Raw genomic sequence first — 27,388 nt, 5'->3', positions numbered from 1 at the left:
TGTAGAGTTGCTAGTGTGAAAAAATTACAAATGCTATAGGTATTTGTATCAATGCGAAACCACATTAAGGTACTTGTAAATGCGAGAGCACTAACTTCACCTAACCTAAGCTACTCTACAAATTTAATTCATTCAACTAACCTAATACCAGGTGTGCCGGTTAATCTTAATTTTCTTTTTAAAAAAATGTACCTTGGGAGAAAGGTAAGAAATGCTTTATTCAAAGTATGCCCCATCGCTAGCTATACATTTTGCCCATCTGTCCTTCAAATTGTGGATGCCCTCCCAGAAAAATCGTTCACATTTTGAGGTGATCCAGTCAGAATCCATTTTTCGTCATCTTCATAATTGTTGAAAAGTTGCCGGGATAGTGCACGAGGCATTGATGAAAACAAGTGGTAGTCCAAATGGGCTAAGTGTGGTGAGTACAGCGAATGGAGCAACAGTTCCCAGTCAAGTGCAGAAATGGAGTTTCTGATGTCTTTTACTTTGTGATGAGTCGTTGTCTAGCTGCAAAATCACTTTTCCATGTATTTTGGTCAAATGTGGGCTCTTTTCAATCAATATATGGTTCAAATTGATCAGTTATTGACGGTAGTGAACGATATTCAATGTTTCACCTGGTTTTAGAAGCTCAAGGTACAGCACAACCTTCTGATCCCACTAAATGCATATTGTCTTCCTTCCGAAGTGTTTCGGTTTTGTGATCGATGTGGATGGTTGTCCTAGGTCAATTCATGACTCTTAGTTAGCATTTTAGGTTCTCGAAGTAAATCCATTTTCGTCTCCAGTTACTATCTGATGCAAGAAAGACTTTCTTTCTCGCCAAAACTTCACACACCATTTTCCTCTTCTCCATTTGCCATTTGTTGTTCAGTTTGTGTATCATCTTCGTCCAATAGTGATTGCAATTCGGCGTCTTGGAATTTTTTCGGATGGTTCGAGCTATCTTTGTCTTTCAAGCTGAAATCACCACTTTTAAATCGTCTTAGCAAACACACTCATGCGTCTTGCGTTAGAACATTGTGGCGGTACGTTTCTATAAGGATACGGTCGCTTTCACTCGTGTTTTTGATTGAACAAGAAAAGCAGTGCGTACGTGCCGCACATGAGGGGCCGCGGTGGCTCAGTGGTAGAGCGTTCACCTCTGGTGTTTGGGGTTCCGGGTTCGATCCCAGCCCCCGCCAAGTGGACTTTGTGGTGGACAAACACCGTGTGCGTGGGTTTTCTCGGGGTTCTCCCGTTTCCTCCCACTTTCTTCATTCCACCATTTCATTCATTACTCATCATCACCGTCTCCTTTAGCCTAACCGGCATAACCGTGGGACGTAAAACTCAAAGATTTCATTTTTTCTTTATTTGGTTTGAAACTAGACATGTTTACCATACAAATACAATATTACGCCAACTCGAACTCGGTTGCATATCAACGGTGTTTTCACATGTACTGTTCTAGCAACAAACTGACATAACAGTTGAGACCAGGGTTTCCAACAGTCCTGAGTCTGTCCGGACTGTACCGATTTCTGACATATTTGTCCCGCGTCCCGACCGTACACTCGCTGGGACGTATATTGCCCCGATTTATCGATTTTCGAAGTTAATTAATGTTTAACTGAGCCATAAAGGCATAACTTATTCTTTTACACGCACAGTTTTATGTATAGAATCCATTTAATAAATTTGTGTTTTAATTTGACTCATGAAAAAATACTGTCTCACGTCTTTAATTTATAGTTATTCCCTAATTGTCTTCAGTTGATAATCCAGCCGATTATGATAATAGTATATTCCATGAACCGCTAAAAATATTGTCTTTGCAACTCTACATAAGTTAAAAGCAACTGCTACCTAAATGGTAGTAACATTAGCGCTCACTTCAGCGGATGGCCGCCACGCCAATTATACCAGATACCGGCCGTCTGCCGGATGTGCCACCAGTGTCCGCGTCTTCTGCTTCACTTTTGGTTTGGCGCGCAATCGCATTGTTTACATTAACCTGTGCTGTGCAGTATTATTCTGTTTTTCGACGTTAAGTTATAAAGTTATTATTATTATTATTATTATTATTATTATTATTATTATTATTATTATTATTATTATTTTTACATACAGTTCATCATGTGTTGAATGTCCGGGGGGAGGTTCCAATGCCGACTGTCCCATCCTCATTTTTTCTTAAGAGAAGTTGGCAACCCTGGTTGAGACTGAACCAACTCTTGCTTCCAGCATCATCCAACGAAGAAATTAAAAACTATTAACCGACACACCTGGTATAACTTTACGTACTTTACGAGCCAAACCTGCTCTAATCTATTTTACTCTACCCTACTTTGTTAATATAACATACCCTACCCTACTCTACATTAAGTTAGCAAAACTTGGTGCGTGTTTCTTATACGAAAATTCGTTTTCATAACATATCAGTGTATAAGCAATTATTTGGGCATGCGTCAGGGAAATAAGAGTGCCGAACGTCTTAGAGAATCATTTAAAGCAAGTAAAATTGGGGGGAAATAATTTAACGAACTATTGTAAACCTGTACGAAAATTATTTTTCAGCAATCATTTCTGGTGGGCATCCTGAATTTCACCTCTCCCAGATACAGTATATGCTATCCCATTTTATTGGGGCACACTTATATTCATTAAATGTTCACTTCTCTTAGGAAATGAACTCTTACTGTCTTAATTTTTTTTCCTTATAGTTCTACGTGTTAAAGAGTGCACTTTGCAATTCGTATTTCAACCTTATTATACATATGAGAGGTAAGATCAAGATATATTATGATTACTTGTACAGTCCTATTGAGAAACCAAGTAACATACTTCTTTCGTAGATTTTATAAATTTATGCCGCTTTAAATTAGGATAGTACCAAAGATAATTACTGAAATTATTTTAATTTTTAAAGAATAATTTCTCGTGCCATTTTTTACCTTCACCTGTGGAAAGTGGGTTATTATTATATCATCCATTACAAATATTTTGCAGAAGTATAAGAAAATAATTCATAAAGAAATATAAATTTTCATCAATTATTGCTATGCGCACAGCAACCGCCAAGTCATAAAAGAATCTGGTATCCTTGCTTTTAGCGGGAGGTTTTAATTTGATAAGCGAAGAGTTAGTTGGTAACACTTATTCACGACTGACATTTACACAAATGCTCTGGAATCTGCAAGTTGTAAAAACGTGGCAACCTTGGAAGTACGCAGTCGTTTTAGAGATTACCGCTTAGGAACAACAATTGCAATCTAAGTTCAGACCTAGAATTATTGTTGAAATAAAATGTTTTCTTTGTCATTCCAAGATCGCCAATTAAACAAGTAGTATGGACATTCAGTGAAGTGTGAGTTTATACAAAACAGTGTGAGCTTATACAGAAATGGCTACATCACAAGAAAAATAGGTAAGGTTATTATGCATGACTTGTTCAATATTATTAATTGTTTATTTGTTGAAGTTTAATACCTTGTGGATCTAGTATACGTAAAACCGCGTCAATTCCCGAAGGAGCTGGACGCTCATACTTTCAGGGATTATTCATTGAGTATCTACGAACTTACCAAGGGGGTAACAAAGCGACTTTGATTTACTTATCGACTGATACGAAAATAAAACAGAACGTACCTGGGATATAGTATACGTAAAGCCGCGTCAGTTCCCGAAGAAGCTGGACGCTCATACTTTTAGGGATTATTCATTGAATATCTACAAACTTACCAAGGGGGTAACAAAGTGACTTTGATTTCCTTATCGACTGATACGAAAATAAAAAAGAACGTACCTGTACTTTATATCTGCATGTGTAGTGCCCTTGTACTTTATCTATGACTATGTACAAGGTGTGTGTGGGGGAGGATTTAACGCATATCGCATGTCTTGTTCACATGGATACTTCTTACTATTGCACTACGTAGAAAATTTATGGTATTTCATGTAGAAGTGGTAATAGAACACAGAAGAAACGCAGATCACAGCGTTCTCATGTATACTATTACCGAAATTTAACGCATATCGCATGTCTTGTGCACATGGATACTTCTTACTATTGTATAATACTACGTAGAAAATTTATGGTATTTCATGTAGAAGTGGTAATAGAACACAGAAAAAACGCACATCACGACGTTCTCATGTATACTATTACCCCTTGTTTTAGCAGCGAGACTATGTGAGACGTGAAAGTAGTCCGAACTACTGTCATCTTTAAAGCATTGAAATTTCAAGGTTATCCAATTGGTAATTGAACCGAGGGCCACATTCACTAAAATATTCGCGCTCTAGTGGAGAGCTTTCCAACTTGGGTGTCATGAACAGTGGTGGATCTAGCTCGGGCCGAGGGCCCTAGGACCCCTTAGTTTTCAGTGACAAAAATGATTTAAGCTATTTTTATAATTTTTGAAAGTTTATAGTAAGCTAATGATATAACTATCATAGTCTGAATTCTGGAAGACCCCCCAGTTTTCACCTTCTAGATCCGCCACTGGTCACGAAAATTAGCGTCTTGCATGGTAGCATCAAGGGTGACCCGAAAGTGTTTGTTATAAATTCAAAATGTTGAATGAAACAATTCTGACAAAATAAATAGCAAATTTCCTTATTTTCATACAGCACATTAACTGCATGATCAAGATGTCGATTCATACAATTTTGTGTCAGTAATATTCAAGGATGACGCTACATGTCTCTGTTCGTAATGCCATAAGAATATGAACAACATAACTAATGAGAAACACCTAAAAATAGATTTCCTACGCTGTAGCATTGAAAAATATCCAATACCGAAGTGTTTGATATATGGGGAAACAATGAAGAGGTGTAAGTTATTGTACACCAGCTTTTCTGTAAATTAAGTGTAATTTTAGGAGTGATTTTACAAATTTTCGTGCAGGTCAAGATTCGGCACACCACTCGAAATAATTCTTGAAAAATTACGCTTACAATTCTTTCACAATTTTCCTTTTTCTTGTACTCCAAAAGATTTAAAGTGGGCGACATGACTACCCCATTTAGCACAGATAAAATTCAAGAGGGCAATCAAAAGTAACTGTCGAAAAATTACATTTTTTTTACGATTTGCGTATAAATACAACTCAAGATGAGCGGCGTAAAAACTAGTACAAAAAACAAACGAACCTATGCTAGGTGGCTAGTAAAAAGAACGAATGCTATCTAACCATGTCAGAGCAGGGCGGAGCTGGTGCGCCCACGCGATAGCAATGGGTGCGTTCGGTGGAAACAGGCACGTCAGCGACGGTGCGTGTAAGTAAGCGAGGATAGTGAAACCAAGAAGATTTTGGCAGTGATACAAGTTTCAATAGCATGTGTCATGATTTCATATTAGTAACGCTCCATTTGTAAACATAAAGTACAGCTTCTGTATACTGTGCAGAAACATACCCTTGGTGAAAAATAGTATGTAATACAGTCATATTTGATATGCACTCACTCACTTATTTTATATGTCGTAAAGCACTTGTAATTATTTTGTGGTAGTAACCCCAGAGTTGTTAATGTTAAATACAGTTGTATTACTCTGTATTTAATTCTGTCACCTGCAGAAATTTGTTCCTTATATACATATATATATATATATATATATATATATATATATATATATGCCTTCTCATACAGAGTATTGGATTTTACCTGTAAATTTTCCGAATGTGGTGTGCCAAAACTTGACTAGTACCCAAACTTTGATATAAGTCAACCTTATATTGAATTTCGCCCCCCCCCCCCCTTCTTCCTTCGTTCCTAAATAAATTCCTGTGTACGTGGCTGTGGGACGGAATGGTGAACCCTCTTGTTCATTATTTCATCAGAGGTGACAGAGTTATTTATTTACAGAGCTATTTTATTTATGAACAAGCATAACTGTCAGCAATATGATTGTCACTCTTAGAATACAAACAACAATGGGTGCAATCTGTCAGTTAACAGTCTATTTTTAGCATGAACAGTACATAAATCATTCTAGCAGAATATAGCAAACTCCCAGTTAAAATCATATACATTTTAGCTCTTAGAAAAACGAGTTTTCTCGATTTTCTCGAAAGTTATGAACGGAAATTTAACCTCAAACATGTAATTTTGTTCAACTTTGTCATATATCGATTGGTATCTGTATCAACTTGGGACTTTATTTTCGTTGAACAGAAATGAATGTTTAAGAATTAATGGTAATTGAGAATATATATTCAGAATCATGTTTTATACTGTCATCTTGGTAGTGTCATAACGAAGAGCTTAGTGGCGGTATACCTCAATACCTCTTTCACCTTAACGAGTGGTGTGGCTCTCTTAAACTATCAATTTTAAGGAGTTTAATTTATTATAACTCGTTGCTAATATATTTACTCTGTCTGTCCGTGTATCCATCCGGGAGACAACTATTTGATAGATCGTCATCAATTTTGCCCAGGATGTAGAGCGTCAAGCCCAGGAGACTAGATTTGGGGTAATCTCGACTTAAAAAGGTGAAGTGAAAGTGCTTTCACGTCTCGAAAAGTATATATATATATATATATATATATATATATATATATATATATATATATATATATATATATATATATAACTTCATCTATATTCACTCTGGACTATTACTTAAATCATGAATACTTTTCTGACCAGAGTACTTAATATATACTTATTTATTAAAATTATAATAAGTTGTAACAGTTTCAATAACTTAAAGTTATCTTCATCATACGTTATCTAGCATAAATATCTTCATAACTAAATATTGTATAATTTTAATTGTTTCATTTTATAATTTTATTTTTTTTAATAAGTAACAATCGTGTATTGTTATAATGTACTGTTTCATTTTACGTTTTTTTTATTACTGTTTTTATAATCATCATTATTTTTACTTCTCTGTTTGATTATTATTATTAAAAAGTTATTTCAATAATATCAATGAATTTCGAAATCAGCGAATTGAGAGAAAACTTTAAAATGAACGTCCGTTACTCTGCATGATAGCTCTTAAACGAACGAATTTTCTATTTGTTTGCAATATTTCGCCTAGAGCAATTATCTTGGCCAAGTTCGCTAACGGAGTTCAATCCGTTAATATGTTAACGAGTAACGACGGTTATCTATAACACATCCCATAAGCAAATATTTTTAAATTTTGTTTTTCGCAGTAGATAGGTAGAGTGATTAACTCACCCGAGCTCGCTAACGGAGTTCAATCCGTTAATATCTTAACGAGTAACAGTGGCTATCTATAGCACACATTCCATAAGCAAATGTTTTTAAATTTTGTTTTTCGCAGTAGATAGGTAGAGTGATTAACTCGACCGAGCTCGCTAACGGAGTTCAATCCGTGAATATCTTAACGAGTAACAGTGGATATCTATAGCACACATTCCATAAGCAAATGTTTTTAAATTTTGTTTTTCGCAGTAGATAGGTAGAGTGATTAACTCGACCGAGCTCGCTAACGGAGTTCAATCCGTTAATATCTTAACGAGTAACAGTGGATATCTATAGCACACATTCCATAAGCAAATGTTTTTAAATTTTGTTTTTCGCAGTAGATAGGTAGAGTGATTAACTCGACCGAGCTCGCTAACGGAGTTCAATCCGTTAATATCTTAACGAGTAACAGTGGATATCTATAGCACACATTCCATAAGCAAATGTTTTTAAATTTTGTTTTTCGCAGTAGATAGGTAGAGTGATTAACTCGACCGAGCTCGCTAACGGAGTTCAATCCGTGAATATCTTAACGAGTAACAGTGGCTATCTATAGCACACATTCCATAAGCAAATGTTTTTAAATTTTGTTTTTCGCAGTAGATAGGTAGAGTGATTAACTCGACCGAGCTCGCTAACGGAGTTCAATCCGTTAATATCTTAACGAGTAACAGTGGATATCTATAGCACACATTCCATAAGCAAATGTTTTTAAATTTTGTTTTTCGCAGTAGATAGGTAGAGTGATTAACTCACCCGAGCTCGCTAACGGAGTTCAATCCGTTAATATCTTAACGAGTAACAGTGGCTATCTATAGCACACATTCCATAAGCAAATGTTTTTAAATTTTGTTTTTCGCAGTAGATAGGTAGAGTGATTAACTCACCCGAGCTCGCTAACGGAGTTCAATCCGTTAATATCTTAACGAGTAACAGTGGCTATCTATAGCACACATTCCATAAGCAAATATTTTTAAATTTTGTTTTTCGCAGTAGATAGGTAGAGTGATTAACTCGCCCGAGCGCGCTAACAGAGTTCAATCCATTAATATCTTAACGAGTAACAGTGGCTATCTATAGCCCACATTCCATAAGAAAATATTTTTAAATTTTGTTTTTCGCGAGAGTAATTAACTCGCCCGAGTTTGTTAAAGGAGTTCAATCCGCTAACATCTTAATAGATAACAGGAATTTTAACGGTAGCTATCTATGTACAGTAAGGGACACTTTTGGATGGTACACTCATATAGATTTTTACGGCAAAAAATACCCATCCATAAGTGTCTTTTACTGTACCACATTCCATGCATGTAATAGAATGTGTGAATTCCGTTTTTCGCAGTAGATAGCCAGGGTAATTATCTTGGCCGAGTTCGTTAATGGAGTTAGTCCGTTAACATCTTAACGGGAAACGGTGACTTTAATAGTGGCTATCCATATCCTTTTACATGGAAATATTTTGCGTGATCCTTAGCAGAGTTTATTTGGTTTTCCTTTTAAAACATCAATCACAAGGTAGCTCAGTATAGTGGTTTCCAACCGGTTTATCGTTCAGTCCCATAAGATGTGTGACGTAATGTTTGAATTTAAAAATTTTGAAGCATTTAATAATTATTTAAAAACGATTTTGGGGACAGAGTGTACTAATCAGTGCCGCTAGCGGCAGCAACAATACTCAGTAATACGTACTACATTCATTACTTTATAGAAAATTGCACTATTTTAATTTGTTAGTCAGAAAATAAGTTTGGAAATAGTGACGACGCCAGTTTAAATTTCCTGGGGTGGGTGGGGTAAGTGAAGGGTCAGCCACATTTTTGGGGGAGCAGCTATTTTTCTGTATACTGAAAGTAATAGTTTTATGTTACTTGACATACAGTACAATATATCATATCTAGAAAAGTAGTTGGGAGTGCCCCATTCTCTCTGTAACATCGTTACTATTGGAAGCACTGGCCTAGTAAGTTCGTACATAGGGTTCATAACTATGGGTTTACTCGTTCCAGAACAAACATTTGACGATAGGCGAGTCTATACTCATTTATCTGAAGATGACTTAAGATGCGAGGAACATTACCTGTTACTAGATAAATTTCTAAATATATATACACTTAGATTTCCAAACATTTCGCAAAAGTATCATTATCGTCATTACAAACAGATAAAAGTAACTTTTACTTATGTTATATTCCACTCAAAAAAAAAGTCATAGTTACTGGGATGGAGCAAATTAACAATATTTTGGATCTTTTTTTTTTTTTTTTAAATCTCTTGTTTGTGAATGATTTCAGTGGGAAAAACCTTCCATGAACATACATGGAAAAGACAGAAATGCCAATTGTTTTTCTTACAACTGTTCCTGCTGGCAAAATCAGTCATCGTTACCTTAGCTGAAGTTTTTCCTCAGATCTGCAATTGCAATAGTTATTTTCATTTATTTGTGTAACCAACGTACCGTATAGTCATTACTCAAGAAACAGAAGATTGAATTCCGGAATTTTAACTGTCCCAATGAAAAAAAAAAAAAAAAAAAATCTCGCGGACAAAACATAAGATTTCTGGTTAATTTCGCCCAAACCGGGTCAGTTGGGAACCGCATTCGTACGCAGTCGACGAAACTCATCCGATCTTGTCCAAATTTGGACCTTGAGAACCTTAGTATGCATATTTATTTATTTATTTATTTAACAATCACCAGATACAGCTCTGAGGCTATTTTGTACTGGATATCTAACAACAACAACAATGGAAAGGATTTGGGAAGGTCGGGCCTGGGCCTGTTTAGTAGGTACCATCCCGGCATTTGCCTGGTAGGACTGAGGAAAACCCTGGAAAACCTAGTCAGGATGCTCGGCAGCGGGAATCGAATCCACGTTCTCCCGAATGCGAAGCCAACGCTTTACCACTTGAGCTACTTCACTCGGTAAATTTTGATCTGTAGTTATTTGGTTCTTGTGTTATAGGCCCTCAAATTTGGGGTTGTCAAATTTTCAAAAGAGTCTAATTGCCATTTAGCTCAAATAAACGTGTAGTAAAACTATTGCTAAATGTAGTTTGAGGAAGTAAATTAATCTATAAGACAGTTGATTATCTATGTTGTAAATATAGTGTCTATTTATAATAAAAATTTGCTTTATTAAAAAAATCAATGAATGACGAGTTATCTTCCGCGATTGGGAAAATTTTTCAGGCGCCGACTTTGGGGGGCAAGACACTTTTGGCCCCCCCAATATTTATAGGTGGGGTCCTCGCCCCTCCAATATAATCCAGTCGAGGAAGAATTAACAAAGAGGAGCAAGAATTTCTGTCATAGACTTCGTCGTGCTTTTAATTCAATATAGGAAGAATCTTTTTATTCGATAAAAAACGCTATTTTCAAAACTGTGTAGAATGGAGCACTGAAGCTTCAACCAACACTCTGGCAGCACTAGTATTATAAAGGCCTGGAAAAACCGGAAATTTTGGGTAAAAAAAAAAAAGTTTTTTTTACCGCTTTTCCCGAGCTTGGAAACAAACGGAAAAATTGGGAAAAATTGAAATTTTCGAATATTTTACTACATTATGCTTTTAAAATGAAAACTATTTGATATTTACTAGTTTACGATTAAGATCATTGAGTAGTTATGTTTCTTGTATTAGAATAGGAAAATTTTGTGGCAACAAATATATTTGTACCATTCCTTTGCACCGTGATAGAATGGAGTTATGGCAACAAAAGATCCTAAAATATAATCCTAGTTAGAATAATTAATATAGACGTATTTAAATTATCTTAAGTAATCTTATAAAGTTACCGTTTTATGGCAGGAAAGTATTAAATAACAGGGCCAGAATCATTCTAGTTAATACCAGTATATTAAAATCAAATATACAGGGTGTTTCAAAAGAACACGGAACACCGACAACGTTTGGGAGCGGATTGCTGACACCAAGATAAGACAAAAAGTATAGATCGTCCTGGGTGCACAAATCCTTCCTTTCGAAGTTATAGGCGCCAAAAACATGAAAAAAATGAACTTTGAAGGTCCATAGCTCCAAAACTATGGAATTTATCGTAGTCGGGACAAGACTTCACTTAGAAACTAATATGTGCCCTATCCAAAAATCCATGTTTCAGAATGCTAAGGTACTCACGAAGCAATTTATAAAGAGGGAGTTTGGCTACGGGCATATAATTTGAAGTACTCTGCAACTGCCTTTATAAAAATTGTTGTGGAAGTACCACAAGATTCTGAAACATGGATATTTGGATAGGGCACATACTAGTTTTTAAGTGAAATCTTGACTCGACTACGGTAGGTCCCATATTTTTGGAGCTATGGACCTTTCAAGTTCATTTTTTCATGTTTTTGGCATCCTATAACTCCGAAAGGAAGCATTTGTGCACCCAGGATGGTCTATACTTTTTTTTCTTATCTTCGTGAAAGGAATCACCTCCCAAACGTTGTCGGTGTCGTTTTGAAACACCCTGTACAATTTATGGAGATACGTATTGTCCTTGTGCTGTGTAAAATTTCCGGAAATTTTGAACCCATTAGAAAAAATCTTTTGTTTGGAAATATTGGCAAAACCCAGAAAATATAATTTAAAAACTATTTTTTCGCCTGATACCAATCTTATTTTCTGTAACGTGTCTGCAGCATATACGTATATAACGTATTACGCTAGCAGGAAATATTTAAAGTAACAGCTTTTAATTTTACTTTTTAGTTTTCTGATTTCTGATGAAATTCCCTCTTTATTATTTGTACTTATATTTTTCGAACAACTCAAAAAGAGAGAGGATGTAATTTATATATATACGCATATACCGCACAAGTGCGTAAATTTGAGCAGCGACAAATATATTAAAGAATTTAACATGTGAAATTTCCGTTCGTTATTACTAAAGACTAACAAAATACCCGTTTTTCGCACGGCGAGAATGCGTTTCATTTTGGGTATAAAGAGCACCAAAACTGTCACCAATGAACTTAGGAACCCCCAAAACTATGAATTCGATACTAGTATTAGTCATTTTTAGTATTTGTATTGTATTTGTATTTGTATTTATTTACTCCATTTGAAAACTTTTACATGTCATTTTCCCCCATTATGAGTAACTAATGGGGCATAATTTGGATTTAAACGGCATAGGAACTGTCACTGTTCATCTCAGCCACCCCGAAAACTATGTATTCGACGCAAATATCGGCCATTTTCGATCATTTTGATATATCCACCCATTTTCCCTGTCCCAAGTTGCGGCGCTGAATTTTGATTTAAACTGCACCGGAAATGTCACTGTTCATCTCAACGGCCCTGAAAACTATGGATTCACACCAATATCGATCATATTGCATCATTTTTATATATCTCCTCCTCCCCCAGTTTGCGGGCATATATTTGGATTTAAACGGCATCGAAAGTGTCATTGTTCATCTTAGCGACCCTGAAAACTATGGATTCGACACTGATATCGGCCATTTTGAATCATTTTTATAAATACATCTCCCCTTTCCCTCCCCCTCCCTTAAGTTGCGGGCCTGATTTTTTTTATTTAAACAGCATCGGAAATATCACTGTTCATCTCAGCAACTTCGAAAACGATGAGTTCGACACTAAGATCGGTAATTTTCAATATATATCCGCACTTTCTCCAAGTTGCACTTTCAAAGGTCTCGAATCCATCCCAGGCCCGAACTTCATCTATGTTGAATTTTTTTTTATCGAGATCAGTCTGGAGGTTCAAGAGTTGTTAAGTTGCAAATATAGTCACTTTCGTTTTATATATGTAGATAATTTGTCGCATTAGAAAACAGGTATTTGTTTACATTGCACATAAAGTTTATATTAATGTCTGTATTTGAATATTAAATAATAATTATATGTCTTAGTGCACGAATATTAATGAAATTTGCTTACTGCTCTTTGTTTTAAGAAGTGGTATAGCTAAAATTAACAAAATTTCACCAGATCAAAGAGTATATTAAGAACTGTTTCATTCAAGAGCCCTATTTGTTGCAACAGAAACGCTTCATGATAGTAGATGTGTATGCAATTGTAAAAGTTCTGTAATTAATGCACAACCAGGAGTAAACGACTAAAAGGCACATAAAGGAAATGAGTGCATACTATTAATTTTCAAGAATAATTACAAGTTTTATTTTAGAATGCTTCTTTTTTTTTAAAAAAATATTCACAATATTGAAATTTACATTTTTCATGCGTTCAAAAAATAACTGTTCCATTACTAGTAAAACTAACTTAATACAAATATTTTTTTATTTTCCCAATTTTTCGTAAAGAAACCGGGAAAAACGGTTTTTTACCAGCCGGTTCAAAATTTCCGGAAATTTTACACTAGGCAGCACTGATATGACAAGTGAAGATCAATGTGAGCGCAAACTTGCAGTGAAGTTCCCAAATTTTGAACTTGTATTTGTTTTAAAGCCTTTAGGCAAATTTGCATTAGGTCGTAAATTTGGATGCAGCGGAGTGGATGCAGATTACCAAGAACTGCGGGGGGAGGGGGGGTCATCAAGCGGTTGATAGAAAACGGCTATATATGATGATATATTTATTCATTGTTTTGGCCACCCCAATATTTTCTTCAAGTCGGCGCCTATGCCTGTGTTATAGGCCCTCAAATTTGAGGTTGTAAAATTTTCAAAAGAGTCTAATTGCCATTTAGCTCAAATAAACGTGTAGTAAAACTATTGCTAAATGTAGTTTGAGGAAGTAAATTAATCGATAAGACAGTTGATTATCTATGTTGTAAATGTAGTGTCTATTTATAATAAAAATTTGCTTTATTAAAAAAAAAATCAATGAATGACGAGTTATCTTCCGCGATTGGGAAAATTTTTCAATCAAAAAAAAAAAGAAAGAAAGAAAAGAAAAAACTAGATATGGACTCACATGCAATGATCTTTATAACTGTTCGCAGATAATGTTTCTGTCTTAAGTTCTGAAGTTCAAGCGCAAGATACCATATCAATGTTGAATAGACCCCTTTGCAAATTGTCTCTGTTCCAAACTTACCATCCGGGTTTCGTATGAAAGATCAATCGGTATGCCATTGGTCTTCAACAAAAGTTAGGACGTGGTTCTTCAGAAACTAATTAAATATTAGTAGATTGGGTTTAGGTTCCATGGCTTGGGCGTGGTGGGTGCCTTTGGCAGACCTGAAATTTCGTGCCCTGAATAGCAGAAGTTCATCGCAGACTGGTATCGAATCCCAATATATATGGATTATACATTGAACAACTGTAAACCCCGTGTTACGATTAGTGTTATTGATTTGTTACCGGAAAGGCCTGATTTTGAAAACTACGACGATTCACGATTTTTTTTTTCAGTACTGAGAAAATGTGCTGAAATTTATAAATAGGCATAAAGTTGTATTGATATCTTCAGTATCTTTGTTGAATGAGAAATGAATTCAAGAGTTCAAGAATTTTAAAATGATTATTATTATTTTCAGGTTCATATTTTTTTATAGTTTTGGAAATGAAGGAGAAAAGAACTTCCATAGACTATATTAATTACAATTCAAATACAAAATTTAGCATAGACCCAATTGAACATTTCATAATTTTTTATTGCTGCTGCTGTTGCTCCTCCTCCTCCTCCTCCTCCTACTACTACTACTACTACTACTACTACTACTACTACTACTACTACTAATAATAATAATAATAATAATAATAATAATAATAATAATAATAATAATAATAATAGACCAAGTAACAAAGCGTAGTTTATGTCCAAATATTCCTAAACCCTGACAATTTAATTCGTAAAAATTCATTTCAAGTCTCCATTGCTAATGTTTCCAGGGTTAATGGAATTAATAGCTCTCTCTATGTGGAAGTTAGTTAATAAAGAAATAAACACAACCTAAACTTTGATGGTGTCCATTATCGTGTGTTGTCTGCCTACAGACACAAGTAAGACACACGACGAATACTCCCATAAATTAATTCAAGTAATAAATTTTCATGACTTCATTTTGCTTCTTTTTTCTGTGTATTTGTTTTGTTTTAATTTTACAAGCAATAAATAAAAAAAAGTAATTGATTTTAAGCAGATAATAAAGTTATCAGCGCTCGCGTAAATGATATACTGTATAAACTTTGTTCCAGAGTATATAGCTGACATTTTGAACTTCATTTACTGCTTCTATAACAAGGTAAGATTATTTTGTCTTTTCTTAACATTATCTTTCGGGTATTGGCTTGGGGATGGGTGTTCATTTGCATGCGTGCAGTCTGGTCTTTCTTTTCTGATTTTATGAATGTACATATGTATGCTCTCCAAAAATCTTTGTTCTGAGATGATATCAGTAGACAAATTGCCAGTAGTTACGGGCAAAAACATAGATCCAATCTTTCCCTCCATTTCCGAAGGAATCACATTATGCAATATAGTAGCGAGATACTTCTTTTTTAAAGTTTAGATGTTCTAAAGACATATCTGTGTTCTCTCTCTCTCTTCAGCCGTGAATATTTTGCCTTGGGATTTACTTATGTTCTGCTTGACGTCACCGCACCCCTCTGTACCCCTTTCCCCATCCCAAAACCTTATGTTTCTCTCGTAATCCTCGACCCAAGTAATAAAATTCTCTATTGGACGTTTTACTGCTGGCAATAAATTCAAGTGCATGCCATTTTTAGACAAAACTTGCCAACAGAGGGAGTACTCAGCGTGGCCATTGTATGAGTTTTCGCATCAAATTTCGTATCTATTTCTCGCTCTTTCTTTCCACTCTACTTTTCTTCTTTACCACGATGCGAGAGAGACGAGTTGTGTGAGCATATGAGATATTTTGGATGTTTTGGAACAAGAATCCACTCAAATAAATGTGTTTTATGTACCAGAAATTATAAACCACTACCAAGGACAACGTCTCGAATTTGCGTACTGGAACATTATGTAATTGGTGGTAGGTAGAAATTAAAAGAGAGGAGAGAGATTCTAATTTCAGCATCAGATTCTAAGAGGCTAAGAATAGTTAAGGATATAAACTATAATATGAAGTTAAGGATAGGTACAACCTGAGGCGGTACGTAAGGAAAGTCACATACATATGTACAAATTAAAATTATACCGCGTCATATCAAGGAAAGAAAGGATAGTTACTGTTCTAATTCTTGTACAAGAATTTTAAAAATGTGTAACTTTTCTTCCCTTGTTTTGAAGCGATAAAACTTTTACCGATATGACTTTCCTCACGAGCGCCGCCTGGCTATAACGTATCTTTGATGGCCTATATTGTTCAATATAATTTATCAGGACAGGAGAAATTTGGGAGCATGTTTACTAAATGCCAAGATTACAAGCTTGGTGAAAAGTTGAAGTAATATCGAAACTTCTTGGTAGACAATATTAAAATTTCGACGAACATAATCATACTACTGCTTTGAAAGATTTTTTTTTAAAAAAAGTCAAAAGACTTTGGTATGAAGCTGATATTAATTAGAAAAACTCTATATTAAGAAGAAATATTACGTTGAGTGTGCCACTGAGCATAAGATAAAATATTTCGTCCCACTTCGCCTAACATTTTATCAGCTGTCAATCGCAGATAAAAATTCGTCCGCTATTTTAGGCAAAGTGAGAATTGGCCTAATTCTAATTTCGCCTAGCAAATAGAAAGCTTCATCTACAGAGAAGAATTGACTGTTTCCGAGTACTATAGCAATTTTATACTATATCTTTGCTCTCCATTTATATTATACTCTTACTCTCCGATTACCGCTAGGCATAACGGTAACCCTGAGCAGTTCAGTTATAACTGACGTTTCAGATTGTCAACTAACAAAAATATAATCTACAATCATACGTATTCCATGTACAGTCCGCAGCAAAAAACCTGCAACATGAGCATGTAAGTTTATTGTGAAACTACGCCTAACAGAACAGGAAATCAACATGACGTCTAAGTGGCACGTAGCACGCCAAGAGAAACTTCAATGTCCTCCCCTGCACACTTATTTTGGAGCAAAAGACTTGGTCTGCGGACTGCGGACTGTACATGTCTATTTCAGTTATAAATCTAGCACTTACACTTTAAAGAAGTAACAATATATTATCCTTACACATACAAATCGTAGGCTAAACACCCATATGGATACAATATAACACAGCAACAATGTACTGAAACAAATCCACTTCTTGGTTAGCAACCTATCTCTCAACACATTGATCCTATCATTAGAGTCTCTTCCATTTTCTATTCTGGTAACAGCCATGATTTTCCATCTCCAATTTCAGCATCCCAAAAAATATGTTCCATAAAAATCTATATTCAAACCGGAAGTGGGGGCCACGGTGGCTCAGTGGTAGCCCTCTCTGCTGGTCTAGTGGCTAGCACGTGCGCCTTTGGTGTACGGGGTGTCCCGGGTTCGGTTCCCAGTGGGAGAGCCTTTGTGATTTTAAGTGTCCTTGATGTTTCTGTGTCCGTATCCCTGTCGTTCTAGATCATTGGAAAAGCAAGGTAAAATGAGTAAAGGAAGTAACATTAGTAATAAGTAGTTCAAGTTTCTGAGGCACGTTCGGTGAGTCAGTTAACTTAAAAAAAAAGTGGTAAAGCGTTCACCTGTGGTGCTTGGGGTCCCGGGTTCGATCCCAGCCCTCGCCAAGTGAACTTTATGGTGGACAAACACCGTGTGCGTGGGTTTCCTCGGGGTTCTCCCGTTTCCTCCCACTTTCTTCATTCCACCATTTCATTCATTACTCATCATCACCGTCTCCTATTGCCTAACCGGCATAACCATGGAACGTAAAAGTCAAAGATTTCATTTCATTTCAAACCGGAAGTGGTCCAGATTAACAGTTTCTGGTTTCAACACTTATCGCCATAGAACAAAAATTATAATAGATATCTACAAGAAGTTTCTGCAATCGATTCAGGGTCTCTAATGAACATATCACAACCCGCAACACCCTACCATAACCGAAAGTGGTTGAAATTTACAACTACTTCCAGTTCCAATATTGGTTTCCATAAAGCAAAAAACGATGGAGATAACGAGTTTTCTTTCTTTCTTTTTCTTTTTTATAATCGATTCAGGGTCACAAGAATAGGTTCCATCTTTTCCTTTAACCTCTTTATAAACCGAAAGTGTGTGAATTTTTGCCATTCCCGGTTTCAACGTTTATCATAATAGAGCAAAAATGGAAATAGATAGCTACATTTTTTTAAAGTAGATTTAGGGTTTCAAGAGAACATATCATCATAGCCCGCAACACTCTACTAAAACCGAAAGTGATTGAAATTTACCATTACTTCCGATTTCAAAACGGATTTCCACAGAGCAAGAACGGTAAGGAACATCGAGACGCTAATTTTTGCAATTGATCCTTCATCCTCCGTTAACCCTATATTCAAGCCGGAAATATTTTAGATTAACCATTTCCGGTGTCAACAGTTATCACCATAGTACAAAAACGTAAGGGATAGCGAATAATGACTTTTTGATATAGATTCAGTATTTCAAGTTTTTATAAGATTCTCCATTTTAAACTATAATGTGTTACAGTTTCGGATGTCTAACATATCCTTCATCAGACATATATATATATATATATATATATAAAGCGGTTTTGTTATTACATAAATACATATTCCAATAACAACAATATGGTATAAGTTATTTCTCATAAGAAATGAAGAAGGAGTTGTTTGCTGTTGGGGAGGGGGAGATGGGTTCTCGTTAGGCAATTTATCGTATTTCATAAATAAATGTTTCATTAAATGCAATGTTGCGTAAGTGGTTTCTCATTTTTTAAGGAGGTAGTTTGTGCTCAGTATGAGTTTTTCTGATAATTTTCTCGAAAACTATTTATGCCATTTTGTCCACGTTTAATTACAATTCCTGCAATGTGGTGTGATTTCTGATGTAAAAATCTACCAGGGACAACTTACTCTTGGGGATAAGTCTTCTTTGTACGAACTTCATTATTTATTATTATTATTATTATTATTATTATTATTATTATTATTATTATTATTATTATTATTATTATTTAATTGGAGGGATAAAGTTAGTGTGATTCCGCGCACACTTCATTTGGAATAGTTAACGTGTCTATCCTTTCAGAGATTAAGGAAAGTTCACCGCATTACTCGTGACTGATTTCAAATACATCGGTAAAGGTACTGTAATTCTTAAATCTCAAAGTAAAAACACGATGTGTTTCATGAAAGCCGGGGAAATTTTCTAAAATACCATATAACGTGTAACTATTTTTTTTCTTTTCTCTGAGATAGAGGATATTTATTCTTCTTTTTGAGTTCAACCCTGAAGAAATGAGATTAGAAATGATTTGAGTCTCAAAAAAAGAATATCCTGCATTTTTCAGATTTAAATTTTTAAAACGAAATTTATCGTAGAAAAAATTCTTACCACTTTCTACATATGTGCAGATTTCTGTTTTACTCCTTTCTTGTTAACCAAATAATAGTCCTACATGCTAAACGTCAAAGGAAGGCACGCAACGTTTTATGAAAGTCCAGTAAATTTTACAAAAGTGATCGTCAGATAGACATCGACAAATACATATCTAAAACAGAAGCTTTTTACTTTTGCTTTACTTACTCCTAATGCTTGGAGTTCAAATTACAGACAACGAGTGAATTTACCTCATGTTAGAAAAGTGGCTAACGATAACCGAAAACTTTCCTTTAAAAATTACTTGATTTTCATTAAATGTGTCGTGTGTTTTCGACGAGGCCTTCCAGTGGAAAATATTGTGTAAAGTTAAAGATTAAGGGAAGAAAATGAATTCATCCCAATTAAAAGCTGCCTTCAACGGACTCTTTATTAAACGGAAATATTTCACGGTCCCTTGAATATAGTATCTTGGGTAAAGATGCCCCACTGAGTAAAGAATACTCAAGGACTGTGACTCGTGGTCAGAGCACTTGCCATGCAAGTGAAAGGGTACACAGTCTTGAGTAAATATACGTGGAAGTTACATCGGGGAAAAAAGCTGGTTTCATTCAGGCCTGTTTACAAAAGCTAAGTTCTCTTATTTCAGTGTCTATTTTCAAACAGTGGAACATAGTAATGCTCTTGACGGTAATTAAATACAAGTACATGAATAAAACATAATTGCTTAAGAACTTCAGTCTTTTACAGACGCTAATATGCTTTGTTGTGTTCTTGCTTCCACTAGTATGTCACATGATCGATTAGGGCGTCTTTGCTTCAAAATTAGGAAAGTTGCCCCAGTGAAATCGAAGCAAAGATGCCCCACTTTATAACACTAAAGGTTTAAGATTTCTGTTCGAGACAACCAGTTTATGACGTGTTGCAAGGATCTGTATGTTCCTTATGTTTTAAACAATGTTTGGTTTGAATATGAAACACTAATTGTTCTGTAATAACCTGTAATTAATTGTTCACTTAGAAGCAAACGGTAAATTCCCTTTTGGAGCCATGGCTTGGTCTCCTGGCCGGGTTGCTGCTTTCAATGATGTAATATTCTATTTATTAACTTTTTTTTCTATTCGCTCCTTACGTGATTAATATTGGACTGAATGAATTTCACATATATCTATATGACACTAATTGGATAGCAAGCTGAATCAAAAGAATATGCACAGATTGAGTTTTAAGCCATTTGTGCGAGTTGAATATGTATGAGGGTTGTTCAAAAAACTATCCTTAAGAGAGGAGTTCTGCCACACACTTGATTTGTCACAATTCTGGCTGAATTATTTTGAAAAGATAAATCTCTGGATGAATCAAATATCTCTTCACTGCAGTGCAAAATGAAGAGCATTTCCACTATTAAATCAGATATCATCATAGGTGTACTAGTGTTGTAGCTAGCAAGCTGTTATAAGGGAAAGCATTACTTTTTCAGGGAGCAGTTTTTTACATATTAAAAGAAAGCCGTCCTCCCCTCTAGTCTAGTGGCTAGTATGTGTCCCTTTGGTGCATGAAGTCCCGGGTTCGATTACCAGTGTGAACGGCTTGGAAAATTTGAACGATTATGATGGTTTGGATTTAAACTGTAGATTCATTGCATATCACTGCATTAAAATGAAATCTTTAAGTTTTACGTACCACGGTTATGCCGGTTGGGCTAAAGGATACGGTGATGATGGGAGATGAGTGAAATGGTGGAATGAAGAAAGTAGGAGGAAACGGGATAATCCCGGGAAAACCCACGAGCACGGTGTTTGTCCACCACAAGGTCCACAGGGCGCGAGCTGGAATCGAACCAAGCACCGGAGGTGAACGCTCTACTACTGAACCACAGCGCCCCCTGTCACTGCATTAATTGTGGTCGCAAGAATCCAAGTTTGAAAATAATGAACAAATGATAATAAAATGTAAGGTCCACAAATCCTTTTTCTCTTTTATTTTTCCATTGCTTACAAACGGATTTAGAAAATATACATGGAGAATATATGTCATTTTGTTGAAAATTTTCGTTATAATTAGATAGATAGTTAGTAGAAACTAAAGTTAGTAATATTTGTAGTACAAAAGCATAATTGGCTGCTTCTATGATGTTTATAAATACATTTTTTTTTTTAAATTGTGAAACAGGGACATCTTTCCTCAACATGCATGCCGATGACGCCCCACTCGAAGGTTTTTGTAAATGGTTTATTTTTGTAAATGGTTCTTAAATTTACTATAATAAGATTGTCTGTCGAGATATTATAAACAAGACATCAATCTTCTAATTGGTCATAAATTCAACAATCTCACCTCAATTGCAGGAGTGGAAAATGGGTAATAGTGAAAAAATGGGGCATCTTTACCCAAGTTACTCTATAGGATTGAAAGACGTGTTAAATTCCCTTCATTAAACAGGAACTGTGTTATGCGGACAACGGAAATGAAATTATGCCTTTTAACGGGAAAAATCAAGTTCCAGATTGCAGCATTTATAAAGTTTTTAGACATCCATTGAGAAGTAATACAATCAATTATGTTGCTCGCGAAACAGATACTGATGTGCAAACCGAAAAAGACACAACGGATGGATCTAGATGTCTTAACTGAGAATTATACGGGAAATATCAAAGGAGGTAGAGGAAGGTAGATTAAGAAGAGTAATATGGCATTCAGCTGCAAGAAGAGTGTAGGGTAAAGTCTTTTTAAAATGCTGGTAAAAGTTTAAAGAAACCGTAATAATTTGCCTTACACCAAAATGACAATGATAAATTTAGTGTGATTTCTCAGATTAAAATGTTTGTGGAAAGTCAAGTAGATATGCAGTAGTGTATACAGAAAACACCTTTGACTACGGGAGAAATAAAGTTAACATTCGTATAGTTTTCTTTCTGTTCATTGTAAGTTTTGCGTGTGTTAATTCGTAGTAGCAATAAATACTGTAAATTGAGTAAGGTACACTCATGTCCAAAACGATTGTCGCATATCTATAACTGCCTTCTTGTAAGAATATAATTTGATAATGATTTTGAAGGGTACTTTTAATACTGATACTATGTGTATAATCGGTAAATGTAATATGTTTGTGGTAAATTTCATAGGGAAAGAATTATAAATACGAAAATGAGAATAAATATGAATAAAACAAAATGTTGCTAAATGAACAAGAAAGTTTTATTTTCGTTTTATTGTTCTTATTTACTGCTCTTTTGACATGAAATTTTCCACACGTCTTTGCCGATTATACATATACTAACATTATAAGAAATACCGGGAGAATTCGTTATGAAATTATATTCCTACAAGAACATATTTATACACATGCGACAATAATTTTGGACATGAGTGTACATACAGCATATTTTATCTTGGTATGTCCATTATATACACACCTTTCTTTTTTCTTTCTTTCTTTTCTTTTCTTTTCTTTTATCTTTTTTTCTTCATAGGTCTATCTTCGTTAAGCGGAAACCTATCTTTAACGGAAATTTTTGCGAGTCCCGTTCGATTCCGCTAAAGACACGTTTTACTGTAATAAAATAAGATTTCATTATCCATTTCTTTCTTTAAAGTACTAGCCAATATAGCTTGACTAAAATATACAGAATGCCATTTATTCGGCTATTTTAGACTGGATGAAAGCGTTAAGTGTAGGAAATTTTGGAAAGAAGTCGATCAAGCAATCAAAATTTAAGTATTTATGTTATGAAACAGAGAAAATCCTCATCACGCCATAGGATTTGAATGTGGGTTGTTCCAGTTACAAACCAAAGATGCTACAGAGTTCATCTGCATTTGATTGATAAAATTGACTTTTAAATCTAATGTTTTCTTTTTTTTTAAAAAAAAAAAAAAAACGTTTGCGGTTTGATCTTAACAGTTTTTTTGAGTAACATAACACATTAGTGTGCGGGAGAACAAGGCTTTATGTATTGAAAACGTTTCAGAAGATAGACACAGGTTCGATTCTCGGTGGAAGGTTATGTGGTTCGGATCCCACATTAAGGTGTAGCTGTACCTCTCATAAAGCCTCGGTGCTGAATGGGACGCTAAACTCCAAATGAAGCACAATTTCAGAAGAAACAGTGGTAATGTATTTATAATTGAAGATGCCTTGAAAGATTGTCCTTCGTGCATGTTTTCTTAATTCTTAACTACTTTGTTCTGCATACAAGTTTCATTTGATTGATGCACTTTCGCATATCATCTCCATGCATTATTTCTTAATTTTATTTGGATAACCCACGTAAATATTGTTTCTTCCTTTTTTAATTTAAGGCCTCTTTGTATACTAAGTTTAATCAATTGACCATTGTCAGTACATCAAGTCTTCGTTATGTGTTTTGTGTTCTGTGAATACCAAGTGGCGAAACAGCTTTATAGACAGTGGCTCAGTGGTCCAGCCTTTAATGATGGTATCCAGACGAGACGAGACGAGATTTTGTACAGTCTCGGTTGATAAATACTAGTCTCGTCTCGAGTGAAAAATCACCGTCTCGATCTCGTCTCGAAAGTCTCGAAAAAATAGTGTGAAATTAAAATTGTGAAAGTATTATTAGACAGTCTGTCGTTTCTGTTTCTTATTTTTTGCCTTCATTTTTGACAGAATTATGGTATGGTGTACCTCTTCATAGGTAATTTGCTAGCGCTAATGCTTTCCGTGCGTCCTTTGGCGCGGGAGACCCGGGTTCGATTCCCGGCGGGAGCTCATGTGGTTCGGATTCCACGTTAATCAGTAGGTCCACGTCTCATATAGCCTCGCTGCTGAAAGGGACGCTAAACTGAAATTCAATTCAATTCAATTTCCGTGCGTGTGTTGCAGATCAATCGTCAGTGGATATATCATACCTGGGATAAAACCCTAATAGTAACTCATATTTCACTTTCAGCAACAGACTTTGTCTCATATAGTCACAGTACTGCCTACTCAATTAAACTCTATTAAGTTAACTCCAGTACTATACAGTAGTTTATTTCCTTCCTTTGAATCAGAATTACTCAATTCCCCCTAACGTATAACGCAACACATAGCAGCACGAAGGTATTTAATCGTACCGAGATTGAAATTTTACAACTTGTCATTTATTATCCAATACATTCTACTTTCACTGTCATTTTAAAAACAGAATATAACGTTCATTATCTTAACAAATACGGGAAATTATTACTACAATATATTTTGTTTCAAATTGATCAAATGCTTTATTACCGTTTCACATCTCCGTGTTTAATTGACGGGGTAAAAGTATAACACGAACTTCCTTAATCTTGTGGTGGGAGCTACGACACTCATCTTTTTTATGTGTGATCTCGGGTTGGATCACCAAACAAGTTAGATTCAAAGTCCGGTGTTTCCATAGTTCGCGTCTAACTTTAAGTATATTCTGTTTCTTATAGCCTACGAGTTCATAAGGTTGTAGAGCATTACATAAGCATATATCCAGTGACGTAACATAGCTTAAGCTTATTCCTGAGCTCTCAGCAGTGTATGTGATCTTTATTCAAGAAAACTAATCGTGTGTTCATTACGTTGAAATTTTATATTAATTGAAAATTACTTGCGAAACATAGACATACGTATTATATAAGTACATAGGTAATTCCAGCTATTAGTATCTATTTTCTCTCTCTAGCCAAAACAAGTGATACTTAACTTTCTAATTTTATTTGTATTAATTTTCGTACACAATAAAAAATGGTTGTGTTAATTCAACTCAAATTTAACACCGGGCAGTGGTTCCAGCGTGACTACCATTATGCGGTGTTAATTCAACATAGACTCCGCGGTGGTAGCGTGTAACACAGGCGGTGTGTTACGTTTTTAACACACAACCGCTGTTGAGCGGTGTTAAATTCGGATCTGTGTTAGTATTTTCGGTGTTGATTCGACACCATGTCAGGGTCGGTAGTGTGGGGAAGTGTTGAGTGTTACTTGTGGTGGTGTTGCACCAACACAAAGAAAGTAACACAGTGTGTAGTGTGTTAATTATTTTGTGTTAATATTACACCATGTCATGTATTATTATAACACAGTCCATGTGTTATTTTAACATCATTTTTTTATTGTTTCAACACACAATCTGTGTCATAATTCAAGGCCAAAGCCGTATAAGTAACACCGTTTTGGTGTTAATTCAACACTCCCTGTGTTAAAATTCATAGTCAGATCACCAGATTAACACAGTTTGTGGTGTTAGCTCGACTCCAGTTCTGTGTTACTACGACACCTATTTCGGTATTGAAATAACTCCGTGTGCGGTGTTGATGAAATCATTTTTCTGTGTTAGAAAAGCTTGTGGTGTGCATGCTTACGAGTACCGAAGATTCTACTTTTAAAATAAGAATAGTAAACTACAGAACACTTAATTTAGAAAATCATAAACTTTTTTGGCGTCCTCCGCAACACTTATTGTGAAGTATTTCTTGATGGTTCGAAACACAACCTTCACCAACAACTTGTTCAAGAATGATAGGAAATTCTTACCTATATTCTTATAGTCAGTGTTCGAAGTGGGAAAACAGCAGAAGCAGTACATTTCATTATGATGTTGACATACCGGCTATCTAAATGTAGAAATGCAGTGAGGGTATGTTGCCTAAAAGATTGCATTTCTATTTACATAATGACTGAAAACCATTGGAGAGCTTCCCTATAGTAACGGGGGAGGGAATATGGAGGGACTGCCGCCAAAAAGTTTCTGAAAAAATATAAAAATATCCCCTTATGTTGTATTATAGAGAATTATACACGAAAATGCTCAAAAACCGAATGAAGCTATTAACAATTTCCGTGGGAAAACTCCAAGTCCTCCCACTCGACTGTGGGGTATACCAAACCTCAGGAAGGTCCGCCTCCCACAGCAGACAACCCCTAAATCCGCCCATACTCAATAACAAAGAAGCAATTCAATATGGCACATCGGAATATAAACTAGGTGAACTTCTTTGAAGACACCTCATTTTAAAAACAAAAGACAGGAAAGACATAGCGAAAACGTCGATGTTGTCAACTGAGAAATTATTTCTATATAAGAAATAAAATCATTTTACGTGCAAGGCTATGCGCCAATTTCTGTGTATAAAAATCGATATATTAAAGGTATTTAGCATCTACTTTCCAGTGACGGTATGTTTTAATCATTGGAAAACCAGAGACGGTATGCCTTCATCACTGAAAAACCAGAAGCGGTATGGCATACCACCACATACTTTCTCACTTCGACCACTGCTTATAGTACACGTATGTTTGCCTCTTAATCGTGTTTCTACTGGTTTTCCACCATTTTTGAAAACAGTCCCCGATGTTGACTGGTGAGCTCTAGTGCAGTGTAAAAGTGATACAGTAATACGGTTTTCTTTCTCGCTGTTGACGTATTTCTTCAGAAACATTATGTAAAACAATTGAGAACACATCACGCAGTTTGCACGTTGAAATTTTGCGATAACCTGTATTTGTTTAAGTATTTCTTTCTACTGTGTTTGACTGTAGCTTCAGTACATAAGCCTTCATAATTTGATGGCCAACATATTTGGTAATCACGCAGAAAACAACACCGAAGATTCTAGTCATTTCAACTACCGGTATTTGACACACAACTTCAAATGGAGAGTGAGTTGTTCTAACCACCTGTTTGTGTTATGTTTTAACACAATTGTGTTAACACATAGGCATGTCGTTGAAATAACACAACGATTTTTTACAGTGTTAGTTTTGCTGCAATATAAAAAATCGAATGGTCAAAAATATTTTTTCACTGTACGACTTCCCTTAA

The 27,388-nt window shown here is 35.4% G+C and overlaps 1 protein-coding gene across 2 annotated transcripts in view; it reads left to right on the top strand.

Annotated features, from left to right (window-relative positions):
• The first annotated feature begins 3,151 nt into the window (after positions 1 to 3,151).
• Positions 3,152 to 27,388, top strand: part of LOC145660449 (nipped-B-like protein) — a 154,722-nt gene continuing 130,485 nt past the window's right edge. For both annotated transcript variants that reach the window (XR_014126808.1, XM_081725486.1), the window contains exon 1: positions 3,152 to 3,412. The gene's annotated coding sequence lies outside the window, so the exon portion shown is untranslated. The remainder of the gene's footprint in view (positions 3,413 to 27,388) is intronic.

This window comes from Thermobia domestica, chromosome 9 (genome assembly GCF_964235325.1).
Source record: "Thermobia domestica chromosome 9, izTheDome1.hap1.1, whole genome shotgun sequence".
Lineage (NCBI taxonomy): Eukaryota > Metazoa > Arthropoda > Insecta > Zygentoma > Lepismatidae > Thermobia > Thermobia domestica.
Note: the sequence above shows the minus strand (reverse complement) of the source record. Positions and strands in the feature narration are given on the sequence as shown.